The following is a 19,977-nucleotide window of genomic DNA, read 5'->3' on the forward strand; positions in this document are numbered from 1 at the left end:
TTTAAGTTAGATTAATTCAAATATTATATTTTCAGCCACCTTGTGCTTTATTAATTAGTTTTACATAAATCTATTTTGTCAACAGGTTCCACACAAATGAATTAAGTACATCCAACTTATTTTTTAAAATTTCTTTTATTGCCAACACATTCAGTGAGCATTTGTGTAAACCCAGTCCAAAATAAAACACAACAGCTCATTAGGGTTAGTAATTAACAGTATGTAGACAGATGCAACATCAAGACTTTAAATTAAATGTCTGTATCTACCAGAAATAGAAGAGAGAAAAAAAAAACGCATTGAAGATCACATAACACATTGATAAGATGACACTTGAGTTATGCACATGTGATGCTAGTAAGGTCTGTGAGTGTTTTTTTCTTTTAGTGTCTAAAATGGATAGCAAAGTTGCTATTTGCAATGATTGCTTAGGGTCAGTCCAGTAACACAATGCCAATGAAGTGCTTTCCTTTAACAATGCAAAGTGAAGTGTCCACCTCAACAGCCACAATTTAAAAAAAATTTATGTAACAACAACAACAACAACAACAACAATAATAATAATAATAAATAGTCCACTGATATTAGCAATCAAAGAAAATTACATCACCATCCCAAATAAAACTTTAACAAAACATGCCAACATTATGGTCTAACAATAAAACAGCTTGTCAGCGTTCAGTTTTTTTGCAACAGCACAGCAGTAACCATTTAACACTTGCCACTGTCAACATTTATTTTACCAGTGTTTGGGCAAAAAACTTCAGATGTAAACATTTTAACATGGAAACAATTGTTCGTCTTTAAAAGTCCACAAAATATACATTCATCCTGCATTCCCAACTTGGATGATCTGATATCCTCGTGTTGGTGTTGTTCCCAGACCATCATGAAAATGTTGTCACATTGTTGTGACGTTATTCTTTTGCGCGCCAAGCCATTCGTGCATTTATGAAATTCCAATGTTGCAAGGACAATATCAATTCTGCTTACTGTTTATTAAAGGGTTACGGTTAGGGTTAGGGTCAGTTGATCGGCGGACAGAGGCGGTTTCACGCAGCTTAAGTACAGTTTTTTGTTTTACGCCGGTTTTTCCCGAAGTCGCAAAAGTATGACGTCACAACATTCTGATTGGTCACTTGCAATGTTGATCCTGGAACAACATTTAGTATGATGATCTGGGAACAACACCAACACGAGGATATCAGATCAACCTCCTAACTTACCCTTATTTTTAGTATGTATTGCAATTACCTTTACAATGCACACAATGTAACACAAACTGAATATGAACATATTTCCACCTCATAACAATATGCCTTGAACGCTAATATACACACCACCCTTCAACATTTCTGGTGCAGTATCATCTCTCAATTAAATCCTTTAAATCTCAATACTTTTGATTGTCTCTTACTAGCCCCCCACAACAGTAAAATCTCTCAAATTGTAGTAGTTTACAAACTTTTCAAAATGTTCTAAATTTCTCTTAAATGTAATTTTCCCGTTATCTGTCATTTACAAATTACCATTTTATTCCCATTCAGCCTCCGAAAAACTTCTGTCCATCTGACAGAACATTCATCATCCAAATTAAAGGTTGGCTTATTCATTCAGTGTATTCTTGAGCAACTGTACCTTGGTCAAGAGTATGCTGACATACAGATGAAGGAAGAGCTTCTGAAGTACTTCAAAGAAAGCTTTCAGTCTTGAGGTTAACTGAGATTCAGTGCATATATCCCACCCATTAAGAGTGCACATGCAGAGGCCAGGTCTTCCAGGTCATGCAGGACACACTAGATGGTTATACCCACATCGGCTGGAGGAGTGCTGGCATCAGCTCTTTCAATGGTAAAGATAGCAAGGGTAATTTGTTCCAGCTCCCTCTGAACAGCTGTAGCTTAGACACAAAAACATAGAAAAATGGCATCCAGTTTTAAAAAAAGAAAGAAAAAGGGCCAAAGCTACCCTTTAATGACGTAAACACAATATTAGGAACATGCACCCCAGTGTGCCACTATTTCAGACTACAGATTCAACGATAAATATAAATAGTTTGGGTATACAAGAAGATTTCCCAAAACATTTAAACAGGTTCCATGCAAATTACAACAACAACAACAACATGCAACAACATTAGTTATTCAAAATTTGGTTTAATACAGATAAAAAACTAAACTAAAATTACCAACCAATTATTCTTTGAAGAGGATGCTTGGGTCTTCATTCAGGTAAAAAGGTAGTGCCCTGAGGACACACTCCCTCCCCTTTTCAATACTTTCCTTCTGTAGAGAGTGGCAGAGATACAGGAAGAGAAAACAGAAATACTTTAGGATGACAGAAACTCACATTATACGCAAAATGAATGACATATCCACTGCACAGATAGACATGTACACAAGACCAACTAATCATCACATGGACATGAATAGTTAACCTGTTGGGCAGGGTTTCCACCACATTATATATGTCCATAATGGAGGTAAAGACAAACTAATACATCATCTTTTTTGCATTCAAAACATAACATAAAAACATTCACTTCTGGTTTAACCTAAATCAAGGGATCAGATTTTACATATGTTTAGGTAATTTAAATTTTCCAACGTTTTGAGTACCAAACTTTGTCTTGCTTAATATAAATGTAAGTGCACTGTGCAGCTACCATACACTAGCTGTTTAAATTTGAAAATGATCTTATTAGCCATAATATTTTGCTACCAACAGAATAACGCACCTGTGTGGCTGGGGCCAAAGTTTGTCTAATTTTCTTCCCTGCAACGCCTCCTTTTTTTCTTGAAGACTTTTATGAGCTGGTCAGTGTATTGGTCAAGTTGTGTAAAAAGCCTTGGAACATGTGCAGCAGTAGTAATCCTCACATATTCTGCTTCCACCTGAAAATATGTCAACAAACACAACATACTGTACTGTAAATATACATACTATATGTACACATATACAAACTAAAACTAATGTAGTAAGACCTCATTAAAGCTATAATTTTAACACAAACATTTACACAAAATGCTAATGGAGCCATTACAGCTTTTATTGTTATTTATCAAGTTCCAAAAAATATTGATCACAGCTGATCTGAAAAGAATTTCATGCCTCAGGCCCTTGAACTGCAACCTTTACCATGGTTCAGATGTGGAGAAGAAATAACAGGGGCATGGGATGGGTCACAAAAGAAAACTTAACTTATAAAACAGTTTTGTTTTTAAAAGTATAACAGTTCACATACCACATACAAGCTCAGCAGTACCACATACACCACATCAGTATAGGAGGGAGCAGGTAAAGGCAGGATCTGAGATTTATAAAGTAAAACAAGAAATTCATTACTTAATTTCAAGAAGCAAATTATTGTTTGAATTACAACTAAATAAAATACTACTCAGAAGAAAAGCAAGAGATTGACACTGCCATGTGCTAACTTTCTATAGAAGCAATTATCACCAGGTCTGTCGACCTCCATTGTCTGTCCACTCATATGTCTTGAATAATTTTATTAAAAAAATTAAGTGTGTACTTTCACAAACTGTAATTTATAACTACATTGATATGTATAACTCCGCTAGGAAACATGCTGTATTTACAGACCATTTTTACATAATACAGATTACTGATAGAGCAGAACAATGGTGTCACAGTGGCTTTCGCCCTTGACTTTTTGGATTTTAAATGTCACTTTATGCTATCCTTGCTATCCTATTCGATATTTCCGACTCTCGGATTACAGAAAAGGAATCCCAAGAAAGCAAATGGAAAAATAACCCCTTGAAAGAATAACCCCATGAACCCCTGTAGCTAATCCCTTAATAAAACAAAAAACAATAAAAATGTTTCTTACACAGTCCACAAAATAAGCATGTCCAGGACCCAGTAAAACTAATGTAAAACAAGCGCACGCAAACGATATAACATGTCTTGTAAGACAAACGCAAAATATAACCATGCTGGACATATAGATACTACACAACATAGTCAAAGAAAAAAGTGGTCTTACCTCTCAAAGAAACAGTAGCTTGGCGCCAAAACAGCCTTTTTCAGTTAAATTTGAAGTCTTGCGCATGAGCAGGCACAAGCCGTGAAACCTTCTTGTTCTGCGCGGTTTCATTACAACTGTTTTTGCATTACTGCCACCTTGTGGATATACAAGGTATATCGATCCTAATTGACTTAACTTAAATGTTATGCGATCAAGTAACACATTAGTATTATGTACGTTGAATAATAGACACAATTACGTAGACTTGATTAGAAAAACATATGTTAACTTAACAAAAACATATATTTTAAGTAAAATGAAAATAAATAATTAATATACACTGAACAATCCACCTCATTCATTTTTTTGAGTGAGTGTTGCATTCAACATGCAGTGTATTTTTTTTTCTCTATCATGGGGCAGAGAAGAGTTGGAATTAGATTTCTGTTCGTGCTGAGAAAAGAGATGCACTTAGAAATTGCTGTTTCATTCTCAGCATTCCGCCAGTCAGTTTGACCTTTCTGCCCTTTTGTCACACTTGATTATAATCACACAAAAGCAATGTGGCTACTGTGAAATGTCAAGTAGGTATATTAACAATAATAAAAAAAATACATTTCACATGCCGGCATGCTAGGAAAAAAAAGCAGTAGACGAAAAGCCTTCCAATTCATGACTGTCACTGCAAAGCTGAGAAAATGTCAAAAATTATCTGTTGTGATGCTGAATTCTAAAACACTCCCCCAAAATAGTTAACTGTCAGCAGCAAAACAGAGAGAAGAACTGAGGATGAATTCGTCACTCTCCTGATAAAACTGTCCTAATATAGAGTATATCAAGCCTCTACCACAATAAAAATGTTAAATGCAGCCCAATTTCTGTGTGTTTGGACCCTGTGTTTTGAGTTGTGTTATGGGCTCTTGATTACTTCTTGGAGTTATGAAATAATGGATGTTTAAGCTTTGTGTTAGCCTTGAGTTTAGTTCATCTAGTACCTGAGTTTTGTTTTCTATATTTCTAGTTCTCAGTTCCCTGTTTTATTTAGTCAGTTCCCTTTCATGTCTGTTTTGGTCTCGCCTCTGTGTGTTCTCGCTTGCGTCCCCTGTATTTAGTCAGTTTGGTCTCTGTGTTTAGTTTAATTTTTAGTTTGTAGTCTGTAATTAGTTTTTACTTTGATCTATTTCCCTAGATTGCAATATTTAGTTATCTTTGTCTGTGGCTCTGGTCATGTCTACATGTCCACTGTCTGTGCCCTGTCTCTATGGTTAGTTGTGTCAAACATGTCTTGTCTCCTGTCAGTCATGTGTCTGTGTTTGTTTATTCCTTCCCTGAGTCAGGCTAGTACGCCTGGAGTCTGGAGCTCTGTCTCTGTTTGCTTCCTGTCTAATTTTGATAGTCTGTGTCCAGTGTGCATTGTGTTCAGTTTTGCTTCCCCTGTCTTGTTAGTCTGATTTAGTTTACCTGTGTTCCCTGGTGTAGTCCATCTCCCTGATTACCTTGTGTATATTTAAGCCCTTAGTTTCTGTCTGTCCCTCTATGCTGTGTTTTTCCTCCTAGTTCTTCCGGTCCTAGTTTCTAGTAGGTTTTGTTCCTACGTTGTTCTGTGTATGAGATTTTTAATTCCTGCGGTTAACATCCATAAATCTGTGTTTGAGTTCTAGTCCTGTCTCCAATATCCTTCATTTTGGGTCCACACTCTGCCTGCCTCACAGGGCCACATGACACTGCACATATTATCAAAAGGTTTGAAGATATATTGTTACAGTACTGTGGAAAAAAACAAAAAAACAAAACAGTTCTTAGTTTTTCGATTTTTCTTTCTGCATATTTGTAATACTTATGTGTTTCAGATCATTAAGAAAAATTTAATATCAGACAAAGATAATCTGAGTAAATACGAAAGTTTTTAAATAAAAATGTAATTTATTATAATAAAAAAGGATCTTGTGTCAAAACTAGGGGTCATAGAAGAACCCAGAACAACATCTAAAGAACCTCAGGCCTCACTTGCCTCAGTTAAGATCAGAGTTCATGATTGATGACAAAGGCTCATCTCACATTTCCCCAAAACATCTTGATGATGCCCAAGACTTGGGAAAATAGTCTGTGGACTGATGAAACAAAACCTGAACTTTTTGGAGGGTTCCTGTTATGTCTGGCATAAAACTAACACAGCCTTTCATAAAAAGAACATCATACCAACAGTCAAACATGATGATGGTAGCGTGATGGTCTGGGGCTGCTTCCGGATGACTGTAATTGATGTAAGCATAATTTCTGCTCTCTATCAAAGAATCTTAAAGGAGAATATCTGGCCTTCATTTATACCCTGAAGCTAAAGCACGCTTGAGTTATGGAGCAGGACGATGATCAAAAACACACCAGCAAGTCCACCTCTGAATAGCTATAACTAAATGAAAGTTTTAAAGGGAACTAGTCAAAGTCAGGACTTAAATCCGATTGAGATGTTATGGCACGACCTTAAAGAGACCATTCATGTTTGAAACCCTCCGATGTGGCTGAATTAAAGAATTATGCAAAGAAGAATGATGTGAAAGACTCATTGCCAGCTCATGCTACTAAGGGTGACACAACTAGTTACTAGGTTTAGAAGTGCGATTACTTTTTAACACAGGTCCAAGTGGGTTTAGAAAGCCTTTTTCCTTTATAAATGAAATTGTTATTTAAAAACCGAGTTTTGCATTTACTTGGGTTGTGTTTGTCTAATATTAAAATTTGTTTGATGTTCTACTTTTTCATGGCACTGTAGCCGCTTTCCACTTTGAGAAAGTATGACGTGTGCACTGGTTGGTGACCCCCTGGCATCAATGCTAAGGGAAAAAAATGTGTATTCTCTAACCAGTTGACAAATGGTTGCTGGAGGTTGCTAGTTTACACTAGGCAAAACTAGGTGAAACAAGGGTGCAAAAACCTCCTTGTAATTGCTTTGGTCATTAGTAGATTGCCATTGTTGTCCAAAATTTGCATGAAAGATGGCAAAATGTTTTCAGCTAGTTTATAATCACTCGCTGAGCTATAGTGAAACAGAAAAAAGCAAAACAGACACCTTAATATTCAAAGTTGAAGTTAAGCCTTTTGAAACACTAGCTGCTGTTGTTGAGTTTTCCAGACAAGCCAGCATCTTTCATGCAAACTGCAGGCAACCCAGGTAACCCGCTAATGACCAAAGCAATTGCACTGATTTTCAGTCCAGCACCACATACCTCTTCGCAGCCAACTTCACCTAGCGACTGCTAGCAACCTTTAGCCATTGCCCAACTGTCAGGGAACACACATTTTCCCTTAGTAATACTGACTCTTCTACAGGAGTCATCATGTCTCCTTTAAAAAAAACAAACAAAAAAACCCATAGTGAATAGTCACTCAAAAGAACAAAGATAATGAAAAAGCAAAGTAGAGAAAAATAGTATTTCCAGACAGAAAAGATAATTTTAACAGTGCACTATATCAAAATTCTGACCACTTCTGGAATAGGTACTGTGGAGAGCCAACTTTGATAATCATCGGCACAGTTATAAGTTCAACTGACATTACAATCGAAGATAATTGTTCTTTAAAAATAAATATTTTTCCAGTACAGCAGAATTCATTTGTATAGAAAAAGAAATGCACTTTAGCATCGAATATAGAGAAATGTACCTTCATTCATATTTTACATACACTCCAGTGTGTATTTAATAACAGCTATCATATGAATAAAGGCAGGTAAAGAGAGGACTGAGAAGGAAATTAAATTCTGATGATGCAGTGACCTCTGGTGAGTTAAGTTTTATTGTGTAATTCAGATTTTCAAATTGTTGGGGTTAGGTTAGTGTTTTGGTGCAGCATTAATTTAAAAAGCCTTTTTTGTGCTGTTGATCTAAAATACTTTTATGCTCTGGCACTAGTGAATCTTTAACAAGCTGAGTTTGCTGCTATGAAGGCCTGAAGGCTGCGCAGAATACATTAAGGGGGTCCGACTTAATTTATTGAAATGTAAACACCATTTTAAATAGACGCTTTGTTTGGTTTCCCCTTTAGTCCCAGAGGAAAAGAATCAGTGGAGATATAGCTGAAACCAAAATAAGAAGTCACCCACAAGAAATATGTGAGTTATTTATTAAAAGTGAGTTAAACTCATTATTGATGAGAGTTCAGTTACATCTAAAATGCATTGTGGGATTGGAGGGTGGGCGGGGGTACACTGAGAGAGAGAGGAAATAAAGAGAATAAATATGAGCAAATAAATATGAGGGCGGCCGAGTGGGTGGGAAGACAGAGACAAAGTGCATTAGTTCAAAAAAAAAAATATGGGAAGAGGTTTCAATAAAACATATGTGTAAGATTTGATTATATTGCTTTTTCCATTAGCTGCACAGTGGAAAACTAAATAATTAATAATAATCTAAATGTCACGGGGCTTTCCATTTAGATTCCTTCTGATTTTGTAGCTATTTCATTAAAACTAAAGTTTCAAAGGTGTAGAGGTGTATTAGAGTGCTAATTGAAGACCAGTAGAGTTAATTTTATATGATCTCACATGAAAAGTGATGAAAACTTTATGATTGTAACTTCTGTATCATTAGACCTCTCATACTAATCACACTGAGCTGTTTCCTTCATTGGCTTGAAAAGGCCATGACACCGATCAAAAGATTGAGTGGTGTGCATGTTATACTTGTCTGGGACTCAGTTTGCTGTCAGTGATGTGGGTTCACTCACAGGGTGACTGAGTGACAGAACGAGCTGGGAACGAGTGACACTGTGTGAGAAAAATAACATGTAATGGGCTATTACTGCACAAGAGCTCCTTGACTCCAGCAATCTGCCTCTGGGATCTTCCCTGCCACAGTGAGAGAATACAAAATAGAGAAGGAACCAGACAGAGAGATTGACTGATGGGCAGGAAAAAGGTAAAGATGCCAGAGGGAAATCAAAGGTGGTGGAAGAGTCTCCAGAGAAATTAGATGATTTCACCTTTCAAAAAAGAACCACAAATAAATAAATAAATCTTTGCTCAGAAAATGTCGTGTTTGTATGATATGTGTTTTAGAGGCATAATCTTTTTTCTTAACATAAACAAAGAATTGCCCCACCACCAGAGGGGTTTCCACTGCCTTTTCAGAGTTAAGTGGATTCTTATTGTTAAGACAGACATGACTGAATACATACAATGAGCCTTTTATTCATATGCATTATGTATTTAGTGTATCCGGTTTGGCTTCCTCCTTGTCTTGTTGTGTCAGATTAGTTCCAGCTGTGTTTCCCTCCTGTTTCCCATGCCCTCGTTATCCTTTCTGTATTTAGCCCTCGGTATTTTTCTGCCTGTTGTTGGACCTTCTGCTAATCTGTCCTCATGTTTCCTAGTCTCGGACTTGTCCTGTCTTGAGTTTCTGTATTTTTTCTATATGCCTAGTGTTTGTGTTTAGCTTTTCCTTGTTTAGTTTTGACTGTTTATCTGTGCCTTTGTCACGGTCAGCGGGGGCTGACCGCGTGGAGAGTGTGGTGGACCCAGGTGCGAACACAGGTGAGGAGACGGGAGTGAACTTAAACTGAAAGCAAGCCTTTATTTGGGCTGATACAGAGGGGAGTAGACAAAACATAACAGGGACATAGACCGCAACTAACCAAAAACCTAAACTGGAAAAACACTAACATGACTGAAAGGAATAACTATGATTGCTGTGAACAGAATGCTGTGCAGATGCATGGAAACTGAACCAAATGGCGTGACAAAACTGACGTGAACATGACCTGCACGGAACCTCATCGTGCGGGTGCATGAAACACAGCACACACCAAATGGCAAACATGAACTGCACAGAATCCTGAAAAACACTTGACCAGAGGGAAGGTACACAGATGACGTGACACAGACTGCATGAAACACAGAGACTAAATACCCACAAGGATGATTAGGGGAAGTGGAAACACATGAGGGAGAACAGCTGACACACATGAACCAAATGACAGGACAGGGGAAGTGAAACTACATACAATGAACAAGGAACACCAGACTCTTTCAAAGTAAAACAGGAAACATGGAGATTAGACATGATATGAACTTAACATAAGCACACAGACATGAAACATGACAGGTAGCCACACGAACCAGGGACACTGAGTACAGGGGGAGATGACAGAAACAACTAAGAAACAAAGGACTAAACAGCAACCTAGAAATTAACTAGATGAGCTAAACTAGAACACAAATGAATACAAAAGATACATAAAAACTCAAACACTGGGTCACACAATCCAGTACTGTGACAGCCTTTTGTTTGTAAAAATCACTGACTCACTTTTTTCTTACTCCACTTTTGTCTCCTTTGTCTGCATTTGGGTCCACACTTACTCTCCATTCTCCACCGTCTGCCACAGCAAACGTGACAGCAGTACGTTATCGCTCTTTGCCACTAAATTCAGCTAGAGACTGACAGCAACCTCCAGGAACCACTTGCCAACCAATCTCTAGGAATGTGTGACCTTTTGGGGCCTTTAATTTATGTTGTTTCCAAAAAGTAGTATCATCAATATGAATTTAAGCTAATGACAAATTATACTGTTATACTGACAATACACAGGCTAGGGACTGGAAAGGAACTACGATAGCTCATGAAATTGGTTAAACCTACAAAGGGCAATAACCCGCAGTAGCAAAAAATATATACCAGAGTTCACAAAAGAAATTATTTTGTGATTTATTCCCAAGAGAATCATTTCTCACCACTGCACAGCTACACTGGACACTTAGAGTCCCCCAGTTCCCATGTCCCATTTTAACCCCTGGTTGGGTCACAATCTCTTAAAACACAATTATTCAGGTAAGCATTTCATCAGAGGGGCGATATTCATAGGAACAAGGTGCAGAGGTAAGTTAAGAAAGGCTCGCCAAACGTATTTATATGGACACAGTGAAAAACCTGCTGAGTACTTACTAGTAATTCACCTCCAGCATGGGATATAGACTCTCAACTTGTGGGAATTTAAATACTGATGATTTAAGCAGACTGAATGTTCGTCCTAGTCCAGGTGAGCACAATTGGATGTGTTTTTCTATGGCGGAGACTTTTAATCTCCACAGGTTAGTGAAAGGAAACTAATGTCCCAGTCAAGATAATACCGATGTTTCATTAAGATGTGCAGAAAAGTTTTCCTTTATTTTCATGAAGTGATTTGAACTCCATCAGGTTCCTTGTCACAGTAAGTGTTCAGTGGTTTTATCTGTACCTAAAAATAAAGCCATCAAAATCATTCAGTGACTAAAGGCCTTTGGCGCTCTCATCATGAAAACCTTTGAAGATATTGTGCAATTCAAACAAAATTGGATTCACTTCTTTTCTTACAGGGCAGGCAGAGTTGTTGAGGATGCCAAGAGCACTCCACGTAATAGGGTCCTGGATTACCTGGATGGTGCGAAGAATTCTGTACGGCTACTTTTTATTGACTTCTCCCTGCTTTCAGTTTTATCTATCATCACATTTCAGCTGATGAACTTACCAGTAACCACCTGTGTTTTTGCTTTGTTTTGTTTTGGGTTTTTTGTTTTTTTTAACTGACAGGTCTCAAAAGGTAAAGCTCTGTAATCTTTTATGTAATGCTATTTTTTGTGCATTTGTCTTATACGTAAATCCCCAAAATATGACACAAATTTTCTTTTTATTTTCCATACGAAGAGCAGATGACTCCCATCAATGCATTGCTGCTCAGTGATGAACAATCAAACTGGTCTTTGATGAATTAAGTGACTAGAGTAAAGATTTCTTTTTGGACATCAGTTGGCCAAAAAACGAAGACTTCATGAAGAACTCTATCGCTCATCTTTGTTTTATTTGTTTCCAGGCTGTTGAAGTTGTACGGCTTTACAAGTGTGACAGGCAGCAACAATGTCAGCTTTTGATCCAAACACCGGTGAATTATGTGGGAAGGTCCATCTGTTGTTGTACTTTCATCAGAAGCACTACGAAGCCCAAAAGTTTTGATCTTGACTCAAATTGCATGAGATGCTTTAGCCTCGTTGCATTGAGTTGGTACTCAGAGAAAGGTAATTTTCTTTAGGTAAAAAGTTTTTTTTTTTAACTGCTAGAAACAACCTAAACAACCTCTTCCAGCTGTAAAAGATCAGAGTCTCTAATTAGGCCCAGTCAGTCCTCACTCACCTGCTTACCCTTTGTTAAATAAGTTAAGGTTGTTTTGAACTCATTTGTCCCTTATTCGTATCCTTTTAAATGAAGTGATGCAGCTTTATTTGTTTTGCGTGACTTGTTTCTGTGTTGACTGTTGGTGATAACTGTGCACCAAGTTGCTCCTCAGAGATAATAAAAATGACTTTGACCTTTAATAAAATCAGGTGTTCTGTTGTGTAACTAATCTTTTTTTCATGTAGTAGAGTGTCCTGCTTCACACTATAAATAAACATGTGTATCGCTATATCTGGATTTAAAGGAACACTTTGAATAACATATTTTGACAGCTGCTGTGCAGAATATGGTGAAGTTTGAAATTAATATGCATAGCTTTAGTTGCCCTCGAGTGTTGCTGTTTGCTGATTGCTTCATCCCTAAGTCAACTGTGGATTGTTGCGTCTGTGTGTGCTGTTTCTTGCTCTCTCCACTGTCTCGAGTACCTCCCTTTTCCTGTTGAGGCAGTGAGTCGTGCTCAACTAACTCCACTCAGTAATCAACACTGGGAATACTTCAGCTTTGGAAAAGCAGATGGCCGGGGCCAGAGTGCCTTTGTCCAGGCAGTGCTTAAGGCTTTTGGTTGTGTCCGTTTCCTCCCATAGGTGAAGTACTGTGTTCTTTTAATCGACTTAACCCGATTTTTTCAACAGCTCGTAAGTTACACAATAGGTTTCTTTGTACTCAGTGGTTGTCTTTTTAAAGTTTAACTATCATTAAACACATTCATTTTGCTCCTGCTTCTGCCTCCGTCTCTCCTTTTCCTCTGAAAGCTTTTTGTGTTTTCTGGGCAAAACTAAAAAGATGATTGCAGGTTTTTCAGTAGTCAGCAACCTTAGCAAAGTTGTTACAGAATGCAGTAAATTGCTAATTTCCAGTCTTTTTTCTTCTACATGAAGAAACATATTCACAGCCTGTGGGCATCAGTAGATTTCTTCTATCCCAGGGAAGAGGATGCCAACTGAAAATCTGATACAACTTGGTTAAAATAATTTCCTTTTTTCATAGCCAACAAATATTAGAATAGGACCTCACAAGCGCAATTGCTTAAAAGCAATATTTAAGTGGTTATCAAAACAGGGGCGTAATCCTTATTGTCCTTCTGGATATCCAATCAATACCTCTGTAAGAGTGAAAAGATTGCCGAAAAGGTGGCGCACAAGCATCTATTTCACGTGAAATGTTTTTCCCGAATGAAGGGCGACTTTGGTTGTGCGGTAAATGTCATTGAGCAGCCTGCTTCAACTTTTAATAAATTCAATTTGGTGACAAAGCTTGTTGAACCAACAATAGTGTGCTGAGCCTTCATGGATTACCTGGACGCTGCGAAGAATTCTGTACTGCTACTTTTTACTTACTGTATCCATCATCGCATTTTAGCTAAAGAACTTACCAGTAACCGCCTGTTTTTTGTTTATTTTTATCAAACTGACAGGTCTCAAAAGGTAAAGCTCAGTGATCTTTCATGTAACGCGAAACAACAATACTGTGCTCAGCCTTCATGACGCCTAAAAGTGACCAGCTGTCTGGTTATAAAAATGGGATCTGTTTTTTTTTTTTTTTTTTTTTTTAACAGACTTGTTACTTTTGATGTTCCTGATATACCACATGAGACAAATCAGTTTTGCCACTTGTTTCAGGATATAAGGAATGCAGAACTGTTGTGACAACTGATGTTGCTAATGATCACAAAAACAAATAATTAGTACCACAATTTAGCTCACCGTGCCCTCCCCGACTGCCTTACAGTTGGACCCTATTGTTACACACTGCTAAGGATTAAACGGCTGATAAGCTGATGTATTTTAGCCAGAGGGACCTTTCCTTACGTGGCAAGCTGTAATTGAATAAAGGTCATTCAATTCTCACAGGTACGCAGAGATTAAACTGTGTTTGACTGCAAATCCTGCTGTTACCTTTCAGAGAATTTCCCTCAGTGCAGGCCACTTTGGATATACATTTGATAGCAAGAGCTACATAATAAAATGATATTTGAACAGCAGCACTTGAGCAGGGGATCTTAAAAGCTGTGAAATGACACAGAAAAGGTGGAAAATTAAGGCAGCCTGCTTCTATGATGGGTGTTTTCCATGCCATTTTGTCACAGCTGACTTACACTCACCAAAGCTGCTCGTAGTGCTTCTGCTCATTTGCAAATATTTACATGTTAACATGTACCAGACGCTGATGATAAATATGGTGAATTGCCATTGTCGACATGTTATCACCATCATTTTAGCGTTCACCTCAAAGCAGCTGTGTTCAGTGAAGAGTGACAGAAAACATGGGGAGGGAGGGTGATGTGTTAAAATCAAACCACATTTGCACACCGTCTGGTACGTGGCAACAAGCTGGGTGTAAAAATTGTTAAGCTGATTTTAAAGTTCTGTTGCTTCGTTGGTTTTGATGTGGATTTAGGAAGAAATCATTCATCATTTGAAGTTAGCAGTCAGCACTGTAAGGGGGACTCACTCCATCACCGCCTGTTATCACGTAATCTGCTGGAGACTTTTGTTCTATGATTACTATTTCTTAATTTCATTGTCTCTAATTTTGATTTGCTTATTCTCAGAAGTGACAATTTAGCAATTCGCCCAGGGTGGAACGCAACCAAACCTCCTGCTTTGATTTTCCTTGTCATGTGGGTATTAGTGGCTAAATTGTTGACCCTGCTTTGTGTTTTATTTATTTATATAATCACATGGACTTTAATTAATTTATCTGCAGGCAGCCCACAGGTGATGGGGAAGAAGAGTCTAGAGTTTTGTAAAGAATGCTGCGATTACACTCGAAAGCAAAAGTCTTGCTTTGGTTTGCGTTTTTATGTTTTTCATTTTTCGCAATGCACTTTGTAGTCACAGTAGTGCTGTAAGCATGTTAACAGAGGTTTAATAAACGTACAGAAATGTGCAATGCAGTCGTTTTACTATTTTCACTATCAAATTTGAGGTTTTTGACTTGCTCACCTTTTGGTATTTGATACTAAACTAAACAACAAACACATCTCGTGCACATGCCAGTCCACTTGGTTGAGCACTGAATTTTGATCTGATGGTGTAAGACTATAAATTAAAAGCTCACCAAAGTTATTGTTGCTCATTTTTAATGGGGAAGTGACTGTGTACCAAAAATCATAGCAATCCATTAAATCCATCCAGATATATTTCAGCCTGTACCCAAACGGTGCACCGACTAACGGATGACTTTCAACAGCATGGGTAAAAGTGAATAACGGTTTCCGCTATCCCCAATTTTTAAGAACCATCTGCTTCAAAATTAATGTTTTGCAGGAGCAGATTTTAAAAGGCATATCTTACAGCATAGATTTAAATGGAAATATAAATCAAAAACACAACTTTACATCAAATATTTCTTCTATATTTTGTTACCACCTGTGATGATCGACGTGCTGTCTTACAAACGAATATTTCAGCAGTAGGGGAAAGTTTCTGTTTTCTTAGGTGTATGGAGGGATGTGTATGTTGGGAAATTGACTCTGAAGAGGTTATATCATCATGACAGGCAGACCGGCTTTACATCATCCGCATGACTAATAAAAATCTTAATAGTGTGAGGAAGGAGGGGAGATTGACAGAGCTGAACGTTATATCAACTTCACATATCTGGCCAACAGCAAAGAAAGTTATGATCCAGAAATAATACTTCAACCTTAACATAGCAGCGATGCCCAATGCAAATTAGAGTGGATTCTCACCTTCACAGCTCACACGGAGCTGAGCAAATATCAAATATGAAGTTTTGCCCTCTATATATGATAAAAATATACAGGAATCGTCAAGTTTTCGTGGGTAAACACTGATGAGGCTGCCAGACGTCCATTGCTTATCTGACATTTCACTGGAAAGTTTTCTCATAAAGTCAGTGCCAGACTATAACTTAAAAAAATCAAATATTTCCTTTTTTTCTAAAAAGAAATTCCCTCAAATCATATCATTTTTGTTCCTGAATTGAAAAAGAGACAAAGTGTGGCTCTATGTGTGTGTGAGTAGAAGTGTAAACAATTTATGAGTGTTTATAGTGATGCAGAGTTATAACTGATGTTAATTTTGATGAATTATGTACTCTGGGTTTTTAAGCAAGCCCAAATCCTGACTCCCATGCTAACCAGCCTTCCAAATCTTTCCATAATTCACTTTGGTAGACAGCAGCAGAGACTGCAGGAGTCACACAAGAGGAGGGGCTGTGAAAATCATCAATGACACCTCGAGAGGAAGAGGGAGGAGGATGTGATGAAGATGAAAGAGGAAAAGGAAGAGGCCGCCGTGGAGTAGGAAGGAGGCGTTGAGTTTACAAGTACACAGAACAAGGTCTACTGCAGCAAATAAACACTTTCAGATGAGCAATAAGACTGAAAGACCTGTAAGACAACCCCATGATAATCATAGAAAATGTCAGCCACTGAAACCTCATGAAACACATTAATCCCCAGCCAAAAGCTTTGCAAAGCATCCCAGCACATCTGAAAAGAGCATTAACCGTAACTGTAGCTGATTTGACTGTAGAAAAGATGGGGAAAAAACAGTCTGCAAATTCCTCATGTCAATATTTTAAACTGTCGATCCACATGAGAGTCTGCTTCAAGACAAGTTCTGTATGAGTAAGTAGCAACACGGAAGCAGGCAGGGGGAGTAAGCTGATATTTGGGGATTTTCGAAAGTTATTTTTAGTGTGAATTAATTTTCCACTGCATTGTCAGAAGTCAGTCAAAGCTATGTATTTGAACGCTCACAGGCAGAACTAAGCAATGAGTTTCTCCAGAGAAATTGTTTTTAGTTCCTCGAGAGAGTCTAAGCCAAACAAATCACATTAAAATATAATACTGGGACCACCACTAGCACTTTTAACCCACATCATAACAAACAATCATGAGGATAATTAATATTACAATGGTTTAACTTCATATGCTTCACTTTAGCAGCTAGTGAGTAATGTGCCCACACTGTAGCTGTCTCTTTATATATACAGTTAGAGATATACCTCAGGTGGATACCACTATGTGTGTAAATCAGCTGAATGCCTGAAGGTACACTAAGCTTGAAAACAATTAAGTTTCTGCAGCATGATTTATAATGAGTTTTATTTATTTTTGTTTTTTATAACAAACATGGACAACGTTAAGGCTTCTGCCTGGTTATAATTAAAGCCTTAATACATTTTTGCCAACTATGGAGTAGTGTTAAAGAAAAGTGCTTGTGTATTCATAGCACCTCTTTACATCAGTCATAAAATCAGTAAAGTGGCTCAATAATGGTATATTTACACTCTTAGTGTACAATAGAGTGGAGAAGCCCTGGCCCGCGTGCACTGAGCTGAATTGGGTCACATTTTTAAACTTACAAGAAAAAAAAAGAACCATTTTTAACTTTTTAAATGTTTAAACATGTCCCTTAGACTCAGAGGAAAAACACAAAAATGGAAAAGAAAATGACAAAGTTGCTAACATGTCATGGTTTGGGGTTTCTGTTTAGTCACATCCTGTTTTATTACAAAATCATTCTTGCATGTCAGGTAGTTTTACTTCTGGTTTAGTTTCCCTTTAATTTTCTGCACCACCTGTCTCCAATCAGTTATTCACTCTCATATACTCCCCTCTTGCCCAATGTCACTTGGCAGATTGACATGTTATTCAAATTAATCAGCCTTTCACTATTTCTTGCTCCTCTAGTATTCCCAGTTTTGTGTTTCCTGATGCTGCTTTTTAGTTTTTTTGCCTGCTGCACATCTGAACTGTTTGTCATACAAGGAGGTCATACATGGATGGTCAATCAAAGTGACAGAATTAAAGTTTTGGATCTCGGACTTGTGTCAAGGGTGCAGTTATTACATCCTAAACCATTATATACATGATTATTAAACTGGTGAATAAATTAGTCGTGCTATATTTTTCTTTAATTTTCTCAGAGATTATGCTTTAAACAAAAAGGCAGAGACTCAAGTAGCTGCACGTGCAGCATCTTTGTGATTAGTCTGAAAATACAAAATAGATGGATGATTGAGATCAAAACAACTTATCATTGTAAGTGGAGATAGAATTTAAACAAGCTCTGCTCATCCCTCATGCAGGAAGACAATGCTCAGAGGATCAGTCGGATGATTTCTCACTATACAAAATCCATTGCTTTGCATTTGCATCAATGTGGCTGTCAATATTAATTATTTAAGGGTTTAATAGGTGCTGTAGCAATCACTACACTACAATATTCATTAAATATATATAACATGTGTTTTCTCCTTGTCTTCCAGTTTCAGCATCCCACCTGCTGTGTTTTAGCACTAATCTTCAAATTTTACCAACATGTTAAAATTATTATTAGTTCTAGTTTCACTTCTTTCCTGTGAGAATCACAGCAGTTATAAATATTCTCATGTTTAATTTATGCTTATTAACTTTCTTGATGTTCTGCAGATGCAGTGATTAATGACAGTGTCATATCTCTTTGTTAATTATGCACTGTGTTGGTGCAATGCCAGACATGTCAGGAAGTTGACATGCCCAGCTAAAAAAAACAATAAAACAATGCAGTACATACCCCTCTGTAATCCACAACTTTTCACTTTGACTAAACAGAGGAGACAATAGCCAAGTTATTGATGATGCTTGTGTAAAATTAACTAAAAACAATAGATAGACACACGCACAAATCATTTAGTGTGAAATATATTTATTCCAGTGCCTTCTCTAAATAATTTAAACTAATCCAAGAAGGTTACAACACCCATCCAAAAGATGTGACTGCATCGCTATAATATGCATCTGATCTTTTTCAGTCTGTGTACTTAAAATGAATATAATACAAGGATGCTGAATTATTCATTCAGTGATCAGAGTGTGGAGCATTACGCCAAAACAATGTGAACAAGTGACCGACTGTCTCAGAATAGTAAAACCCTGCTAAGATTATCTGGCACTGAGGCACTTAAATATCACTGATATATCCTCTAAAGACTATTCCTCAAATGCCTGTATGTGTCAGTCTGTGTGACACCGACAGAGATGGGATGAGCCGCAGGAAAGCTCGTCTGCCTGTACACAGGACCAATACCAATAAAGATGCATGAATATAACATGAAAGTGGTCACATCAAAATTTGAATCTGATCTGTGATCTTGATTCTACGATAATTCATTTTTTAAGACATGCAATAAATGTGCACATATTTTGTAATGCAGTGATATAGGTATCGATTATGAATGATTTGTTTGTGGAATAAAAGAATATAATTTGAGTCTGTGCTGATCCGTTGGTGACAGATTAGAAAAACCAGCTCCCCATAACCTGTGAGCTGCAAATGAATTTGCATAGCGAGTGAAACGGTGCTCCACTCAGCAGTAAGCTCGCTGCTCAGCCAAGACACCTGGGAACAGTGTCAACATACACTCCAGGGCACGTCTCTTTAGATGTGGCAGGTGGACAGCAACAGCTGAACCAAAAAATAAATAAATAAATAGAAAAATAGTCTGTAACCTAAAGGGAAAGCTTTGAATTGACCCCCCCCGAGAAAAGAAGAGAGCGATTGGAGTTTGGCAGGCTGTTGTCTCCTGGCCTGGAACACATATCCTTTCTTTTTATGTATCCTTCCTCTCCCACCCCCTCTGTTTTTTCTTCTTAAATATGCCGTCGATCGTGATGTCCAACCCATGAATGGCTTCAAACTTTCAGTTTGTCAGTATTAACTAAATAAAATTATCATTTCTCACATTTTTCTCTCTTTATGCCTCAAAGTATTTGAAAAAAAAAATCTTTAGGTCAGTGCGTTTACCTGTTACAATAATTATGTGTAGGCA

At 37.5% G+C, this 19,977-nt stretch overlaps 1 long non-coding RNA gene across 1 annotated transcript; it reads right to left on the minus strand.

The window, feature by feature from the left end:
* Positions 1-4,003, minus strand: LOC308391437. The gene is made up of 4 exons (XR_013970615.1): positions 3,245-4,003; positions 2,738-2,894; positions 2,193-2,285; positions 1-1,900 (listed from the first exon to the last, which is right to left on the minus strand). It is a non-coding gene; the product is annotated as an uncharacterized lncRNA (long non-coding RNA).
* Positions 4,004-19,977: the final 15,974 nt, after the last annotated feature.

Source organism: Rhamphochromis sp. 'chilingali' (assembly GCF_963969265.1).
Source record: "Rhamphochromis sp. 'chilingali' genome assembly, chromosome: 2".
NCBI lineage: Eukaryota > Metazoa > Chordata > Actinopteri > Cichliformes > Cichlidae > Rhamphochromis > Rhamphochromis sp. 'chilingali'.